This window comes from Pyrus communis, chromosome 1, assembly GCF_963583255.1.
Source record: "Pyrus communis chromosome 1, drPyrComm1.1, whole genome shotgun sequence".
Lineage (NCBI taxonomy): Eukaryota > Viridiplantae > Streptophyta > Magnoliopsida > Rosales > Rosaceae > Pyrus > Pyrus communis.
In genome coordinates, this window is record NC_084803.1 from 35,784,293 (window position 1) to 35,804,613 (window position 20,321).

The following is a 20,321-nucleotide window of genomic DNA, read 5'->3' on the forward strand; positions in this document are numbered from 1 at the left end:
ACTGAATAGTCATGGCTATAGACAATAAAATATTAGTATTTTTTATTTTATAAAATAATACAAAATAATTTTATTTGTAATTTGGGATAAGATTTTTAATTGTTCTCGTTGTGCTATATGTCATTATCTAAGAAGACAATTTTTTGTGATCGATTTCGATAAGATATTTATCCAATACCATCGTGCCACGTGTCGTTACCTTTTCAGAATCGTTGAGGATAGATTTCGGATAAGATTTTTAACCAATCACGTCGTGTCACGTGTCACAATCTAAAGACAATATTTGAGGATAGATTTTCGATCAGATTTTTAACGAATAACGGCATGTCATGTGGCATTATCTACAACCTAATCATTTTTTTTACCTCCATATAACCCACCATCCATAACTAGAAATCACATACCAAAATCAAAATCATTATTTATAGTTTCTGCTTCCTTCTTCACCAAAATCAAAATCTCTATAATTATTCATAGTTTTTGCTTCCTTCTTACAATGTCTTCTTCTTCAAGGATGTTGTGGGAAATCGAGAAGCAAGAGAAATAATTGTTTAAGCAAGGGGAAGAAATGTTCAATCTCTAGGTGGCCCAAAATGAGATGGAAGACAAATATGATGAGGAACGTGGAAGGCGAGATGACGAAGCAAGAAGCCAAAGAGCCTCACATTCCCATCGAGTCATCTAAGTTGTGGCTCAGATCTGCAGGCCCAGCTGTTCCACAAACCTTGATAGAAGAAGGCAACGACGAGGTACGGATCTCTTGGACGATTATTTTTTCTGTAACAGTGCATTCCCTGATACGTACTTTAGACGTCATTTTAGAATGGAACGATATTTGTTTAATAAAATCATGATTGCTATTTGCAACCATGATTCTTACTTTATGCAAAAAAAGGATGCTTTTGGTGTTATGGGCCTCCTTCCTAAGCAAAAAATTATTGTTGCCTTGCGGATGCTTGTATATGGAGCATATGCAGACCAAGTGATGAGATAGCGAGGATGGGGAAATCAATCATTCTTAAGTCCTTGATGAGGTTTTTCTCCACAATCAAATTTATCTACACCGCAGAGTACCTCCTGAAACCTACTGAGATGGACTTGCAAAGGCTTTTGAAGAAGGCCGAGATGTAAGGTTTTCTTAGGATGATTGGAAGCATCAACTGTATGCACTGAACCTGGAAAAACTGTCCAAGTGTATGGCAAGGAGCTTATGGGGACAGAAAATGAGCAAAAAGTATCATTTTGGAGGCGGTGGCATCATTTGATACATTGATTTGGCACACTTTTTTTGGTGTTCCGGGGGCTCAAAATGACATCAATGTCCTTACTCAATCCCCAATGTTCAACGATGTCTTGCAAGGAAAAGCAACAAGAGTCACATACTAGGTCAACAGATGTAAGTACCATGGGCCATACTACCTAGCATACGACATTTACCCAAGGTGGTCATCGTTTGTCAAAACAGTGCCGCATTCGCGAAGTGCAAAGGAAAAACACTTTGCAAGCTGTTAAGAAGGGTGTAGGAAGGATCTGGAGCGTTGTTTTGGTATCCTCCAAGCTCGTTGGGCGATTGTCAAGGGTGCTGCCAAAATGTTTGATTTAGAATCGCTTCGATCCATCATGATGACGTGCATCATTCTTCACAACATGATTGTGGAAGATGAGTACGATTATGATGTCGTTGATGAATATGAGGCAAACACAATGAACAATTCCAGAACACAAATATATTGTGCTCATGACGCCACCAAAGAACTCATGCAACACGAGCCATTACAAAGGGATGGACGTTACAACGAAAGACTCATTCAATGATATACTGTAATTCAGGACCCATATATGCACAATGCCTGTCAAATTGACTTGATAGAGCACTAGTAGGAATTGAAACAAGCTCAAGAAACTTAAGTTCATTTAGTATGTTTATTTAATTTTATTTGGTGTGTTTTTTAAGTTCATTTAGTGAGTAGTTTTTTTTTTTTTTTTTTTGGTGTGTTTGTAATTTTATTTGGTATGTTTATATCCTTTGAATAAAGATTCTCTTAGTTTAAATAAATTAACAAATTAAATAAATATACTCCTAGTTTAAATAAAGTAATAAATTCAATAAAATGGAAACAACATAAAATATTCTATTCAATAAATAAGAAATTGCAACCTAAAGTGATTGGAAAATTATGGGCTCTGATTAAAAGCAAATTCCCTAGTCCCTCGTGAATGGAAAATCATCACCTAACCAATTTGTGGTGCTAAGATCATCTCCTCTTGTGGTGCTAGGACCATCTCTTCTTGCTCTCGCTTCCTTTGCATGCCTCCTTCGCACCAAGTCTGCTTTCTCCGAATTCTAAAAATCTTTAGAATTCGGTGACTTCCCCTCTGAAGGCTCATTCATAATGTCATGATCTTGTTGATCACTTCTTTCTTCGTTAATCTCTTCCCTTTCTTGCCTAAGTAGCTCTCTTTCTCTCTCACTAGCTTCAAATAATCTCTCAGCAGCTGAAGCTTTTGCCTCATCTCTAGCCTTATCAGCCTCAAATTTAACCATTTCCTACGCCAAAGTCAATTCACCTTGGTGAGCAAGTTCTTCCACATATTTTGCATAATCATTATTGGAAGCACTTCATTTTCTCTTTGAAGCCTTCTTACCTTGAGGCCTAATTGGATAAAGGGTCGACCCCGACGCTTGTTGATGGCATATTTACACGCGCACAAATTAAACCCTCTTTTCGTCAAATTGTAGTATATGTATAAGTAGGGATCGTTCTGGACCGGGGATTAGGAGGGATTGTTAATCACTTGGATTTGACTCAAAAACGTAAAATAACAATATGAAACACTATACTAGACTTAAAGAATGTAAAACTAAACACTTAAAACATTAAAACAAACCAAAAGACTCAAACATCACCCAAAACACTCAAAACTGCCTTAAAATCACTTTCTGGGCAGTTTTGAGCACTTTGGTGAATTTGGACGAAATTGGGAAATGAAATGAATCAAAACACTCATAAACACAATATAAAACACTAAACTAACTCAAAGAATGTAAAACTAAACACTTAAAACATTAAAACAAACCAAAGGACTCAAACATCACCCAAAACACTCAAAACTGCCTTAAAATCACTTTCTGGGCAGTTTTGAGCACTTTGGTGAATTTGGACGAAATTGGGAAATAAAATGAATCAAAACACTTAAAAGCACAAACTAAATTGATTTCTAACTAAATTGGACATTAAAGTAAAGGGGGATTCAGATTTATACGAAAATTGAAATAACAAAACAAGTTAATAAACTAAACAGATTGTAAAACGAATTTGAGGGAATGGAATGAATGGATGATAGAATGGCTAAAGGGTTCATCTCCATACATGTTATACTTGCATAATAAAATGATTTCCAATTGCATTTCAATAAACCATGAAACTCAACACCCCGGGTTAACCGTGATGCACTAATTAACCTTCAAATCTTCCTAACGTTATTGAATTGGATGGGTTAGCGCATACAACAATTCAAAACATTCCCCACAAGTCCCCTACATGATTGCATAATAGAGATACAAGCAAGAATCATTACGCTCTATGAAAATTATAAGTGTTGACGAGGCATTCGTTACTATGGAATACGCATGAAACTTATGCCAAGAATTCGTTTAACGCGATTGTTTATAAGCAACCTCCACTACTTGTGAATATAAGTTCGTAACTATTAGGTGAAACTCACTTATATTCTAGCTTCATATTCATGCATGAAAATTAAGCGTGCACTCTCAATAAACATACATAAATAAGTTATCAATTAAACGGTTAAACAAATTGAATCACAACTTATGAAATGCAATTAGAAGTAATCAAATCAAAATGCAAGCATAAACATATATTCGAATCACCCCCTAACCAAGGGGGGTTTAGTTCCTCATGGTACAAAACAAAGAGAATCAAAGAAACACCTAAACATTCCAACAACTCAAACTTGAATTGTATGAACGTTTAGGCCCTCTTATCTTCCATTCCTCATTTATACAAAACAAAGAGTATTGACATTAAACCTTGAAATCAAAGAAACACCTAAACATTCCAACAACTCAAACTTGAATTGTATGAACGTTTAGGCACTCTTCTCTTCCTCTTCGTTGTAGCACAAGGTCTAGGGATAGTTTGATGGTGTGAATGGTTTGGGGAGTGGTGGAAATGGAAGGATGGTGTTTGGATTGTAAGGGAGAGCACGGCACAAGGGAGTTTGATGGTCTACATTTCTGCAATGGATGATTGTATGAATGGAATGGATGGACTTTGTGGAGTGAATGGATGAATTTCTGTGGTGGAAGAGTGTGTGAATGAGAATGAATGCAATGGATGCTTATTTATAGGTGAAATGGGGGGAACATGACAGCTAGGTTATGATGATGAATGCATGTGCAAAGTTGGTTGAATGATTATGAGTGCATGTGGCTGAAATAGCATGTGGAATGGCTGGAAATGCAAGGAGAATGCATGTGCACGGTTTTGGGAGAGAATGGGAGTGCAAGTGGCTGAAATGTTAGAGGAACAAGTGCATGTGGCTGCATTGTGGTGCAATGATGGAGGAACAATCTGAAAATGCAAGGTATGGCTGGAATGATTGTGTTTGTTTGAATGTGCATGTGATTAAATTAAAGGATGCAAAGTAAATAAATAATGAATGCATGTGTTGAATTATGAAGATGCATGTGCAATGAAGTGGAATGACAATCTGAAATGGGATAGGTACCCACGGCAATGATGATTTCTGGTGGTGTTTGGGTGTATGTTTGAATGGTGCATGTGGGTGAAGGTGTGGCTGCATGTTTGAATGATTAAAGGGACATGTGGGGGTGGAAATGATGAATGAAATGCATGTGAATGACAGCTAGATATGTTGATGAATGCATGTGACTTGTTTGTGGTGAGTGAAAATGCAATCTGAAATGGGAGAGCATGTGGATTAAAGGGGGAATGGTGGCTGCAAAGTGAATGAATAATGAAATGGGAAAGCATGTGCAAGGTTTTGGTGTGAATGATTGAATGTGCATGTGGCTGCAATGGATTAGGAATCCTTCAATTTCGTCCATCCTCTTGGCTCCAAGCATATGATATCCATTCCAATCTCTAATTTGCTCCAAAAGGCTCCAAAAGGCATCCTTTTGCATACTTTGCCCTTAGAACCTACAAACACACGAAAATAGCTTAAAGTACTAAAATAACTAAAGAAACATAACGTAAATGCACGAGAACAAGCCATTTAAGTCGCATGAATATGCTCCTATCACTTGTTCAAGAGGTGTTTCCGGCACTGCTTTTGTGTCTCCTTCAACATGCGAGTCATCAATGGGCCTAGAGTGTAAAGGGGTACTGTTCATGACAACTTCTGGACCGATAGGCACAACTCTGAATTTAGGACAATCTTTGACAATATTCCAACATTCCCACCGGGTGAATGATTTGTCTTTGTTTTTGGTTTTGGTTTTGGCATTAGACCAAGCTTGTGCTTGAAGTGTCTACACAATGCGGGAGAAGAAATAATTATAATCAAAGTAGCTAAACTAAATTTGGGTATAGTATAAATAAATAAATAATACATTGTTACCTGATCCGCTAAATTTTCTCCACTTTAAAGATTAGTACTAGTTTGTGCCAAGGCATCTCTCCAATAACCAAACGATTGGCTGAGTATCCTCCAACAACTGGACATCGATTCTTTGGTTATTTTCCCACCAATTTTTTCAAGAAAATTGGTATGAATAAGACTCTACATTTCTCGCAACTGCATCTCATTACCCGTAATCTGATCATCAGTAACTTCAACCCAACTAGAACACAACGTAACATCTTCAATCAGCATCCAATTCATGCTTGCATCATTAGTCATTTTGTTGGAAACCAATTGGATTGAAACTTTGAGAGAAAGATTAGAATGTGGTTGAAAGTATTTGAGAAAAATATGAAATTGTGATGTAAGGTAGAAGATAATGAGAAGGTATTTATAGAAAAGTAAAACCAATTTTTTTTTAATTTTTAAAATTTATTTTGGATTTTTTTATTAATTTTTAACATTTTTAACTTAATTAATTTATGACGTTGGATTAAAAAAAATTTCAAATCCAACCCTCCAGATTGTGGCACGTGGCACAACGGTAACATTTTAGAACTTTTAAATGTGATTTTTTTAAAATTTATAAAGGAGAATAACGTGGACCTTTGATCTTAAATCCAATGGCTCTCGTTGTGCCACGTCATCTAGCCATTGGCGATAGGTTTGAATTTTTTTTTATCGTTGGAAATCCAACGGTCCGTATAAGGTATCCGTTGAAATCCAACGGACGACGTCGCGCCACATGCCCCACAACGGTAACATCGACAGAGCAGGCCCCACCAACTGAAAAGTTGTCGGTGACACGCCCCCACATGCACGTGAAAGACATGCGCTTGACGCAATTTTTTTTTTAAACGTGACTGACGTCACTTTGACGTCAGCCATGCATCACTTAGGCCTCAGGCTCTCGGGTTGCGGATTCACGCCTGACCTGTCCATTGGACCTCCCTCGAGCCCCATTGCCCGCATGGGCTGGAGCTGATTGCTGGGGCTCTTGCCTCATTTTTGTCGCCTGTCCATCGGGCCAAGTACCTCGATGGAGTTGCTCTGAGAGAGAAGAGCCAAGGCAAAACCGCGTAAAAAACGCTCCCTATAAGGAGGGGCCTACAACTTTCATGCGTCTCTCTTTTCGGTTACACCACCGATTTGTCCTCACTCTTCACGTTTTTTCCTTTTTTTTTTTTTTTTTTATATGTTTAGGAATTAAACCAATAACTGAATGCGGGGAAAATATTTGGAGTGAGTTTGTGTTATTCGAGTTGAGGGAGAATATTGGGGTCATATGTTATGGAGAGTCCCATATGGAAAGTAACATTTAGTGGAGTATGATTTACAGATAAATGATTGATATGATGTCAATTTTGATCCATTCGTTACTAATAAAATATTAAAAATTTAAAATTGGTAACCCAAAAAAAAAAAAAAAAAAAAAAAAAAAAAAAAAAAAAAAAAAAACTTAAAGCCAAAATTTGATTACTAAAAAAACCGACACATTTGGTGGTTGTTCATGTCTTTAAAGAAAATGGTGTATTTCGATGGGATAATAGAGATCTTATTTTGTTGTTGAATACACGTGAAAGTTATCCAAATACACTTCTCTCTTCACATTTCGATTTCTTCTCTCTCCTTTTGCCCTTTCGAATTTCGTGAAATTTTATGTTTAGGCTCCAACTTTACAAAGGCTTTTTGGAATTTTCACAATTAATTGACTAACTGTATTTTTATTGCAGTTTGTTTGCACGAGTGAAATAGTTTACAAAAGAAAAAGGAAGACGAGACATCGCGCAAGATTTCAAATTGTTTAGAACTAAATTGATGATTTTCAGATATTTTATTGCGAGTGTGATTATCTTCCCCTTCTCAAGTTCATTAGTATGTTTGTGGTGAATTTGATTTTTCAACATTGTATTGCAAACGGTTTTATGTTCATTGACAACAAATATTAGTCAAAATTAAACAAGAAAAGGATTTTTGAATCAAAGTTGGTTAAAAATACTTAACCGTCGAGAAGATAATTGTATTAAATACATATGAATCTTGTAGCTAAATAGACAATTTTCAGCCACCAACAAAACCCTAAACATAATTAAAATACAAAATGGAAACAAAAGTAAATGGGGAAAGACATTGCTTTACGTTAGAATTTGGAAAACTTGAAGACAAAGGCATGAGTCAGAGGGATCCAAAAGCATCAAAAACAAAATCGTAACACGATGGAAAAAGTTGGGCCTCCAGGTTCCGCTCGACATGCCGCAAGATGCATTCGCGATTTTCTTAACCCAATTTGGTCAACTAACTTTACCAACGTTTCCTTCCACTACAGTTAGTATTACGCTATTAGTATTGCAATTTTAATTATTAACATATGTAGCACGTCTGCGTTGTTCTGCTCCCACGCTATTTGATATTGCGTGGATTTCACGTTCCACTGGAAAGTAACAGGTGTGGGAGCTTCTGTACATGATTAGGGGTACGCGCCGGTGCGCGTGGGGTCAGGATTTCTAGAGACAAGTCTGGCGCCGCAATTGAAGAGGCTGTCCTACACGCATGGTGCGGCACGTGACATGATGGGCTCGCACTCCAGCCTTGTTCTCCGCCGTACTCTGAACTACGAAAAAATTATTGAGCTTATTTTATACGCAATGCAGCGCGCTCTATGTTGTATGTGGTGTATAAAATCGAGCTAACTACATTATGGATGACTTACATGCAATTGAAACTTTAAAATAACGATTAAAAATGAGCTGTTAGGTGTTTTAATCTACTCACACGACATAATGTATTTTTTTAAGTCAAAATACAATATTCATTGAAATAACGATTGAAATGGTACAAGAGGATAGAAAGAATTTAGAGGTTTAAAAAAAAATCTTTGTTGAAGTTTTCAACCGAGTTCAAAAAAAAAAGACACACTTTACTAATTAGATAGACATACTATCATCAAATAAAACATTTTAGATTACATTGGGTGGTTCCCCAAACCGTAAAAACTCTTGCAAGCAGTCTCTCCCATACCTATCCAGTCTGTGTGCCACATTGTTAGCTTAGCAAACACCCATGGCAATTATTTGTACCACGGAAACTGGTTTGCTTGATAACGTTCCAGTTTTCAATTATTAATTTTTATTTTTATGAAAATTGAAAACTTGTTAGATCCGTATGGAAGTATCAATGAATTAAAACTTGTATTGATAGATACATACATTACTGAACTTGACAGTAAAATTTGTCCATCGACACAAATAAAAATAAGATTTTTTAGTCAAAATGGTCATTGAGATTTGTATAACACATAACTTTGGTCCATGAGATTGAAAATCAATAGATATGGTCCATGAGATTGTTCACCATCCATTATTTTGGTCTTTCTGTTAAAAAACTCCGTTAAGTGGTCTCGAAGCTCATACCAGAAACTCGGATTTTTTTGCCGGAAGTTTGGGCAATTTTCAAAGTTTTGTAACTCAATCGTTTCTTAACCAAATTCGACCCATAATATATCAAAATGAAGATAGGAAAGTGTAGAACAAGATTATACCTATTTGGAAGCTTAATGGTTGCCATAGATGACCGGAAAATAGCCTGAAAGGTGACTAGTCCGTGGGAAAACTGGAAAACTCGCTAGAAACTGGGTAAACTTTAAATGTTCATAACTTCTTCAATACTCAATGAAATCGAGTGATTCAAAACAAAAAATCATACTTTTAGACGAGACAAGGAGAATGGTAGCTTTGTTGATGGCTAACTCACCGTGGTTTGGCCGAAAAAACTGCTCGAAATTGGCTAACTTGATGAAACCAAGACGGCCACTTTCGAGCTGTCTTCCGGCCAAACCACGGCGAGTTAGCCATTGAAAAAGATACCATTCTCTTCGTCTTGTTGAGAAGTATGAGAAGTATGATTTTTTATTTTGAATCACTCAATTTCGTTGAGTATTGAATAAATTATGAACGTTTAAAGTTTATTCAGTTTCCGGCGAGTTTTCTAGTTTTTCTGCGAACCAGTCACCTTTCAGGCTATTTTCTGGCTATCTCTAGCAACCATTGGGCTTCCAAATAGGTATAATCTTGTTCAACACTTTCCTATCTTCATTTTTGTTATATTATGGGTTAAATTTGGTTAATAAACGATTAAGTTATGAAGCTTTGAAAATTGTCTAAACTTCCGGCAAAAATCTCAATTTTTGGTATGAGCTCCGAGACCATTTAATGGAGTTTTTAACGGAAAGACCAAAATAATGGATGGTGGACAGTCTTAAGGACTATTTCTATTAATTTTCAATCTCAGAGACCAAATCTATGTGTTATGCAAATCTCAGAAATCATTTTAGCTAGAAAGCCTAAAAATAATAATTTTCCTAACCATGGTTAGGAAACATCAAATCATGTACCATGGTTAAGTTAAGACCACTGAAACTCAAGGCTTCATTCTTTCCGCGTTGCCACAAATGTCAATTTGGATAGCTCCTCCTGATGGAAGAAATATGAAGGGACAGCCTCTCAACTATAAAATATGTAATCATGACGTCAAAGACCACTTTTCATGTCAGATCTTACGATCATCAACGGCTGTCATGACTCCTTTAAGTCCGTGTCACTCCAACTAGGGTTTGGTCATTTGCTACGCGCATACGACTTCTTTATTATGATAATTAATTAAATAATTATGGTTGAAGATGAGATGGTGGGGAGGATTAATGATTTAATTAGTCGATAAGATGAGTTATTCATCAATATCTTGATCGAGAGGCTTCCATAATTTGCAGAATGTGGGCTGTCTTAATCCTTAAAAAAATTAGAAACGTATGGTATTAAGACAGATTATAACTGCGCCACTACTCTACAACATCACATATACAATTTAAATAATACTTGTTAAATTGTCACCCTAATACGGGAGGAGTTGGTTTAGTGGCATTGTGTCAATCCAATTATTTTCGTCACTTGTCCTCCAGCCACTTTCCTCATCACTTTGGTTGCGGATAACATTTTATAACATGGTAACCATGTCAAACATGCATACTGGTTTATGGATTCATGATATATGTTTCAAACTTTTTGTAATTAATTGTTGCTAATCGCCTGTACGGGTATTATTTAGGGTAGTATTATTTTAATTATACTTTTTAGCATTGTACAGGATAATATTGACTTTAAATGTACTTAAATGATTTTCGCATTTTGTTTTTTTTTCCTCAACACTTTATATTTTTGAATCGTTATATCAAATTATCAAAAGAGAATTAAAAGATACAAGCTGATCAATAAGCCTATGCGAAATTGTTCTAATTTGTGAGTAGGTATTGTTTAAATTCAAATGTAGAAAAAAGATTCTATATCTTAATCAATTAGCCTAAATCATATATGTATAATGAAGTTTTCTCCGTCCTTATAAAATATTGCAGTTTAGGTTTAGGTCATAGTTATTGGGTTATAACGTGACAGAGAGGGTATAGAAGTAACAAATGCACCCAATAATACTTTATTTTTTCAGCTGAATTGTTTTTGAATTTTTTCTTCAGTGCTTTAAAATTTTCAAAACCACGAGAAGGTGCGAACGCGTACTAATGTGGTCAACAAGCTAGGCGACGCATTTATGCTAAGACCACCGCAAGTCCACCGACAGGTGGCAGTTGGCGAAGGACAGGTGTCCTTCTCCAAGCACAGAACCGCGTACGTGGCAGAGACCGATTGGCCTGGACTCTATTCATTGAACGAGCGTACGTCACGAACAGAACGCGCGGTAAACTGGAGAGCGACGTAGATAATTAAAAATTAAAAAAACGGCAAGTGGGGCTTAAAGTGAGATCATTTGGATTAACGACGTGATTAACGAAGATAATTAGTCCCCCAGGGCCTCTATATAAGCGGGGAGGAGGCGCAGCCGCAGAGGAAAAACAAAGTGAGGAGTGAAAAAAAAAAAAAAGAGCAGATAAACAGTGTGAGAGCTTTTGAGCTTTTTAGAGCGATCGATCTTCTGGTTTAATTTGTGTTTAATCCCATCCCCCCCTCTCTGTAATCCCCGCTTCTCTGAATCCCTTTCTGTTAATCATCTGTCTTTCAAAAAGTTATGATTTTTGGGTTTGTTTTTCTAAATTAACATAAAAAAAAGCAAACTTAGAAGGATTTTTCTCTCGAAAGCCAGGTGTTTTCAGAATCGAGATCCAGGTTTTATATTTTTATTTTTAGCCAAATTTTAATTTTTTTTTCCTTTAAAAAAATCAGTTTGGAGGGTTAATTTTTGGTCCCTCAAGGTTGGTTTTTTGTTTGATTTTCCGGGAGTAAAAGAGGTTGATTATTTGAAATCTCTTTCCTGAAAAACCCACTTCCTGTTCTTTAATTTTGATAAGAAACAGGTTGATTTCTAGGTTAATTAATTTCTCTTTTGTTAATTATTATTTTAAATTTTCGTGAGTTGAGTGTGTTTTGAAGGCATGGCAACTACAATGGATTTCTACAGTAGCGGAGCAGCTCTTCAATCATCATCAGATCCCTTCGGAGGTGAGCTGATGGAAGCACTTGAGCCTTTTATGAAAAGTGCTTCTTCATCGCCGCCGCCGCCTTCCCTCCCCACCACCACCACCACGTCTCCTCCTTCCTCCGCCCCTTTCCTTCCTTCTTTCCCTTCTACCTCCTCCTCCTCCCACGACTTCCTCTCTTTCTCAAACCAGCCCAGTTTCTACGACGACGGTTGCTCCACCTCCTCCATGACCCAATTGCTTTCAGATGGGTTATTTGAGAAGCACCACCAGCAACTGCCGTCAATCGGGCTGAACCACCTCACCCCCTCCCAGATCCACCAGATCCAAGTCCAGATCCAGTCCCAATCCCATTCCCAACCCCAACAAACCCAAATCTCTTGGGAAAACCACCACCAAGTTTCTCAGCCATCGTCTCATACTCTCAGCTTCCTTGGCCCCAAACCCGTACTGATGAAGCAGGTGGGTTCCTCCGGTTCGCCGCCGAAACCCACCAAGCTTTACAGGGGTGTCAGGCAACGCCACTGGGGCAAATGGGTCGCTGAGATCAGGCTCCCTAAGAACCGTACCAGGCTCTGGCTAGGAACTTTCGACACGGCGGAGGAAGCCGCTTTGGCCTACGACAAGGCAGCTTACAAGCTCAGAGGCGACTTCGCCAGGCTCAATTTCCCACACCTCCGCCACAACGGGTCAGTCGTCGGAGGCGAGTTTGGCGAGTACAAGCCTCTGCATGCCTCAGTCGACGCCAAGCTTCAAGCCATCTGCGAAAGCTTGGCCGAAGCTCAGAAACAGGGCAAGGCAGGGAAGCCCGCCAAGAGGTCATCCGCCGCAGCCAGCCGACAGCCGGCCCCGGAGACTTTGGCCGTCAAGGTTGAAACCTCGTCGCCGGTGATGACTGAAAGCGAGGGGTCTGCCGGGTCTTCACCGCTGTCCGATCTGACTTTCGGCGACTCTACGGAGCCGTGGGAGAACAGCGGCGCTTGCGAGAGCACTGCCGTGTTGGAGAAGTACCCGTCCGAGATTGATTGGGCTTCGATCATCAGTTAATTAGTGTTGTTAATCATGTTTAATTGTAATTGGGTATGTTTTAATTTAAAGTAATTAAGTTGATTGGGGGTTCTAGTGGCTACTGCAATCAAGTTTTTGGGATATGCAGAGCTGCATTTGAATTAGGGTTTTAGTTGGTCCAATTGGGGTTTTAGTACGTTAATATGATGTACAACATCTCCGCCATGGTGGGCTGGTTTTTTTCTTGCTAGACCATGAGCGATTCAATATATATATGTGTATGATTCCTCTTTTATGTACTTTCATGTCTTGGTGTTCATAATCTCCTATGTTAAAACTTGTGTTATAATCTTCTCACGTCCTGCTACTATCCGGCAAGATTTAATTGCCATTATCTTGTGAGATTTGTCCGATATTAAAGAATTCTTTGTGTAAAGCGCTTCTTACAAAAGCACGAGACTCGATATGTTCTGGCCTCGTTTGAGATAACGTTGTGATGGATGTGTTTTGAGGAGGAGCTTGGAGTTGTACATTTTGTGTTGAGCGTAATTGATTCGTAAAGGACTTTGTGGGCACAAAATGTGGAAGATAATCGAAGAACATGTGATGTTGAGTGAATAGGCAGTCATGAGTTAGATGGAGCCGTGTGAACTTTAAATTGTGTGATGGGTGCGTTGCGGCTTGGTTGCTGTCGTGACCACTCACTAGTGTCTTGAGTCACGGGCCTAACCTGATTTGTGACTAGTAAACTTCATCATTTCGGATTCGGCTTCCATTAGGGGTCCTTTGTGATCCAACATCAATATTTACTTCCAGATTTACCAAAGGAAATTAATTACTAGTCATATTTGTAATTCGCGGGTTCTAGGGAAGTTTTTCAATGCTTTTGGTTCCAGGCAAAAGACCGATGTAAGAAACATATAGTAGTAGTAACATGAACGGGGAGGCATCAGGGTCATATTTTAGTTCGGCTTGGATGGATGATGAAGATGATTTACTGTTTATGTTGAATTTGAGATCTAATTTATGTGTGAAATGAAGAGGAGTAACATGAATAGGTGACTAGTTGGTAGTAACTTACTAACTTCATCATTGAAGCTTTGTTTTTGTAGTAGAGCTCAAATGTGAAAGAACATCAATAGAGCTCAAATGTGAAAGTACAACAATAATTAGTCATATTTACTCGAAAGTAAAAACATTATTGGTTGTAATAGTAACCATCCAACGATAGGAAAGTTTTTCAACCCTCTGTTTTCGGGTAAAGAACACAAAACGTATGCCTCTTTGTAGAGAAAATTAAACCACTTGTGTAAAATGAGCGTCTTTGATGTAATTGGACAGTGTTCGCGACACCAAATTAACTATTCTCATGCAATAGGTAGCGTTAAGAATGCAAAGGTAACACATCTCACGAGACAACTCATCTTAGATGACATTCGGAAAAAGAAACCGATATACACTGTTGCATGGAAGTTTCACTTTCATTTTGCGGGGGTGTATTGGGTATGGACTTTGCTTCACTTTCAAATTCAGTTATATTCAACTTAGACTTTTATGGAGTCGATAAAAGTCACCATGTATTGAATAAAAACATTTATAACTTCTTAAAAGTCTATGAAAATCTCGTGGTATTTAGTTATTACTTTTGCAAGTTTACAAAAGTTTTTGTGTATTCAAAAGTTCATTGATTTGATTTCAGAAGATTTTAAAAAGTTATGAACTTTCATAGACTTTGAGGCTTTTTATGATATATTTCTTATCATAGCAAATTCAACCTCACTCTAAGATTTTGATGGACTTTGATACCTCACCACCCATCATGATGTAATGAGGATCACTATTTTCACTTCCACCACACCACACCATGTTGTCACCACTGTCTAACCATGACCTTCCCAACTACCCTATTGCTGACAACACCACCACCGTTTCTACCATCATCACAATTGTTTTTGCCGCCACCACCATCATATCACTTCTTCTACCACCACCTTGTCATACTCATCATCACCATACTACAACCATCTTTCTGCCACCATCGACACAACCATCATCTACCTATGGTATTACAATGCAAAGTTTTAAAAGACGCTAGACACTAGTCGGGCGGTGGATTGGGGCCTAGCACCTAGGCGGCTAGGCAGGGTTTAGGCGGGCGCCTAGGTAGACTTAAGTAAATTTATTATATTTTGTGTAAATAAGTGTGTTTATACTTAAAATATATATTTTTTCATCATAAACTATAAAATAGAATGACATATATATTATGAAGTATTGGAACATAATGAAAACATGGGGAACAAGCATATAATGTGTGTTCATTTAACTATTCAACAAGTCTCTTACAATTTATTAAAAAAAATAAAATACAAAATGAAAGTTATCTATTTTTTATCTAAGTGAGTCGCAACCTAAACGGATGCCTAAGTGGGCTAGGCAGATGCCTAGGCGGTCTAGGCGGGTGCCTCATCAGGTCTAGGCGCTATTTCTTAATTTTCAAACGTCTAAGTATTAATCGGGACAGTAGCTAACCGTCTAGCGCCAATGCGGGAATTTTTAGAACAAAGCTACAATGTTACCTTGTCCACCCCCACCACCACCTCACTACCACCACCTTGTCACAGTCATCATCACCACAACATCTTACGGCCACCTTACAATTGCCACCCCCACCCCATGAGCGCCACTAACACCGGCATCATCATGATCACCACCTTTACATTTTCTTTCACATGTCCAAAAATTTTAGCAGAAAAAGTAAAATTACGTAAATTAGTTTCTCCGTAAAAAAAAAAAAATGTAAAAAAGGTATAATCATACGGTCTATAAATTACTTTTTGAACTCTACAAAAATCCATCATTAAACCCTCAAAAATCTGTTACAATTCATTCTTTCATAGAGTTTCTAAGTCTATAAAAGTCTACAAAATCTATAAGAGTCGAACATATAAAAAAAACTTTACAAAAGTCAATATAAATTTGAATACAATGCACCCCTTTTTTCTTCCCGATAGTTTTCTATTTTCCTTTTTTTCTTATTTTTTTGCAAAAAATTTCGCATAATGTATTTCCTAATTCTTAAAGCATACCAACAAACTGTATAAGGGCTTGAATAATTAAGCTTCATTTCAACTATGACCTGTCATTATTACATTAAACCCTAAACCCTAGATGTGGAATAATATTTCCACGGTCCATGGCCTCGTGGGACGAACATGAGAACTTGACTAATGTGTAATTAAGCTAATTGTTCGCTAATTATACTACACCAAAACAAAATGTTTGATTATTATAATAAATCACATGGTGTTAGGAAAACTAACACTCTGATTAACTAGTGCATGTGATGTGCAAACATGTCATTGCCCTCTTTTTCTTGGTCACACCATTTGTTTAGAGATGATTAGAGCTCTGCAGTCCTTGATTCAAGTGTTTAATCCTTAAGTTAAGGTTAGCACATGTTTGGTTATGCCTACACTAATCACAAGGAGATGCAATGTTTAAACTTATTAGTTAACAATTCTTTTAGTTGGACTAACCTCGAGTACAAACAAGTGTTTATGGAACGAGAAAGTTTTGACAAACTATCTTGTGGTGTATATATCCGTTTGAGTATTTCATACACAATAGTTGCATAATGAGTATGATACTAATGTGGATAAATTAATTATACATCGGATGACAAAGCAGAATATACCCTACAACACTTATGTGGCATACTCATGTTTGTGTATTATCATGTAAGTTTAACTCCTTACTGAATGCTTGAAAGCATAAATAGCCATAATTGGGACCGGTCTTGAAGGAGGTACTTCAGCCAAAATATTTTGATTGAATCCTCGTAGGCTGGCTCCAATTGGGGTAAATTTTATTTGTAAATTACAAGTAATACTATATTGAAATTAGTATATAAGGCAACTCCATCTTAGTCCAATTTGAAACCCTAGTTCGCCCATGAACCCAAATGTTTGCATGTAGGTGGACTGTAGCAACAAATATAGAGAGAAGCTTTGATCATTTTACATGTAGATCAATCGATCAACATAATTAACAATCCGCAATCATGTTTGATGCCTCCATAATTTAAAACTATATCTGCTGCTTAAAACTTTAGGCCGAAAAACAATCCGTTCTTATCCTTTGGGTGTCACCATATCCATATCCATCTTTATTCGTATTCTTCCTCCCAATCCTTCCTTCAAAGCGTGCATTTTGCACAAGGTTACAAGGTCAAAAAATGCACAGAGAAAAGTGTAAAAAGAGACACAAAGAAAGAAAAAGTCGGTCGGGTACTTGGAATTAGAATCATTTCTTACAAAATTTAAAACATGGGTTGAATGTCATGTTAATAACTTTTAAGTCCAAGATAAAATTGGAGTATTAATTTACGAATTTAACTCAGTTTGAACTTGATCCCTAAGCTAAAAATATGTGAGTATTGGTTTTTAAACTTTAGGCAGAAAAACAATTTAGAGGAGTGGTCTTTTTGGACAACTATGTAAGAACTTTTGTTTGTTATTCACCCTTAAAACCTTTATTTTAGACTAAAATTCTTACGATGTTACTTAAAAAGTTCATATTAGTACAAGTTTAACGACCACCCTTCATAAATCTTTAATGGCCAAATCGGATAAATTATCCCTGTGGTTATAAGGTATTTGGAAGATAGCCCATGTTCTAAAAAAACTCGGATTTAAACTTATGTGGTGTACACCGTTAGCAAATTTAGTCCAAAAGTGATTTTTTCGTTAATTATATGTTAATACATGGGTAAAATTGTACATTGACATGTGCACTGTGGAAAACTGAAAAAGGTAATTCCTAGTGCACTTATCATCTCCAAATCGAGCATCTTGAATTAATGGGTTAGCAGCCCTACTTGGAGGAGAAACTAAAAAATATGGGGGCGATAAGGCAACCTCGTTAGATGATTGCTCCAACTCATAACCCTCCTGTAGATGCCAACATGTTAGCCAAACAGGAAGATAGAAAATTTATCCCCCCTCTAAATTGTTTGATTGATCATTCTCTACTTTTTTGGACTTTCTAGGCAACCAAACAGGAAGATAGAAAATTTCACATCTAATATATCACACCTCTGCGAAAACGGAGATTTCCTCCGTTACATACACCAATTCGAGAACAAAACACCCAAAAGGCCGTAATTGTTCGAATAAAAAAAACCCAAGCTAAGACGGCTTCGATTTCCTCAGAATTTGCCCAAAATTGCATCAGAATTTGGGGTTCAAAAAAACCCCAACTGTGGAAAACTCACATAAGCGCACCCACGGAGACACGGTGGCCGCCATGGTTGTCGTGGTAGCTCTGTGGAAAACTGAAAATGGTCTCTCCTTTTTCTCTTGCGCGAAGTGAGTTTGGGGGTTGCGTAGTGGAGATGCATGAAGAAGAAGGTGCACACATCAAAGTACAATTTTGCTAACGGAGTACACCACATAAGTTTAAATCCGAATTTTTTTAGCACATGAACTATCTTCCGAATAAGATCCTCTTTGTGGGAATTTGAAGGATCAATCAATTATGTCTGTATATCGTATATCGTACAATTAGAAATTATTTAATATATTTAATTTAAAATTAAATATATTAAATTAAATATATATAGTACCTAACGAAAACTAGTCGTATAATGTACGATGAATATATACGATTAATCGATTCACAGATCCTTACAAAGAGTATCCGGAAAGCATCCTTGGCCGTTTTGGACCATGGGAAAACCAAGATTTAGGTAACCCAAAATCCGAATGGGAATGGGATTGGCATTTTGCTGTGAAAGGTGAAAAGGTGTTAAAGGAGATTGGGTAAGCGAGGCTATCTATTGCCTCTGCGGATAAGCCGTGTGGAAGAATCTCAACAAATCATTCTAAATTGCAAAGAACTCCGATGCATGGAGATTATTGGTACCTTTTCAGTCGTGGCGTCCACACGGTTTCTGTCCTTGTCTTTTGTTTTGGAATTTGACTGTAAAAGGGCGAAAATTCTATTTTTTTTTTTTCCGAGTATTTTATATTTTGAAAATTTTAACAGTTAGATCTATTAGACAAAACATTCTAAAAAATCTTGTAAACGGAATTTGAAATCTTGTGACTAAACCTAAAGGGATTGTGATGCATCTGAGATTTTGTGTTTGATTTTGTATCCCCCGCGTATTGCTTATATGAGAAAAACAAAAGTTCTTAATTTTCTTTGATTTATGTACTCTCCTTCATAACATTTTAGCTCAATATCTATTTCAATAGAGGGAACTGAATTAAAGACCTGGTCATGACTCCCCGAAACATACGGGGCCAAGACCCACAACTAGGGATGGGCAATGGTTATGATGGATGGATAATCGCGATTATCTACCCATAACCGTTTAATCTCTTACCCGCATAATCGTTTACCCATTGGGTAATTGCATAAACGGTTATACATATATCCATAACTGTTTATAAATGGTTAACCATGCTTATAACCACGTACCCTTTTACCCCTTTTTCATCCATTTACCATTTTTTTTACCCGTTTACATGTTTTTTTTAACAACTTGAAAATTAAAAAAGAAATTTGTCATAGTTTTCTATTGGTTTTCTGACCATTAAACACTGTCATATTTGACAACGAATTGATGAGATTTTTTTTAGTAGCCATCCGCCTGAACATCAAACATTAATTTACAAAACAACTTAGTAATCTGAGGAAAAGAAAGCAAAAGCGATTCCCGTAGTAATGGCGAGCGAAATGAAAGCAGCCTAAACCGTGAAAATGGGGTTGTGGGAGAGCAATACAAGCGTCAACCGCAATTAAAATTTGAAAATTAATTAACAGCACCATCCATGCACATGATCATGGAACATTGATTTGTAACCGCAGTTAGCAAGACGAAGAAAACTCTAATCAGACACCACTAAACTTGAGATCGTCACTCCGAAATTAATAGACCAAGAGGCCCTGCATCCCTTCCAAGTTCCAACCAACATATGTGAAGCATGCAGTGCATGATAAATAAACTTGAACTCAAAATTAGTAAGATCTTTCAGACCTAAATATTTATTAATTTAGGGTTTTAGTTTTTTTTTCTTTCTAATTTGACATATATTAAAATAAACAATTAAATGGGTACTCGTTTATAACCGTGAGAAATACCCATAACCATCCATTTAAATTTCATGGGTAAATGGTTATACCCATAACCGTTTATTCGTCTAAACGGTTACCCATA

The 20,321-nt window shown here is 37.1% G+C and overlaps 1 pseudogene; it reads left to right on the forward strand.

The window, feature by feature from the left end:
• The first annotated feature begins 11,506 nt into the window (after positions 1-11,506).
• On the forward strand, positions 11,507-13,395 carry LOC137747557 (ethylene-responsive transcription factor RAP2-13-like; annotated as a pseudogene).
• Positions 13,396-20,321: the final 6,926 nt, after the last annotated feature.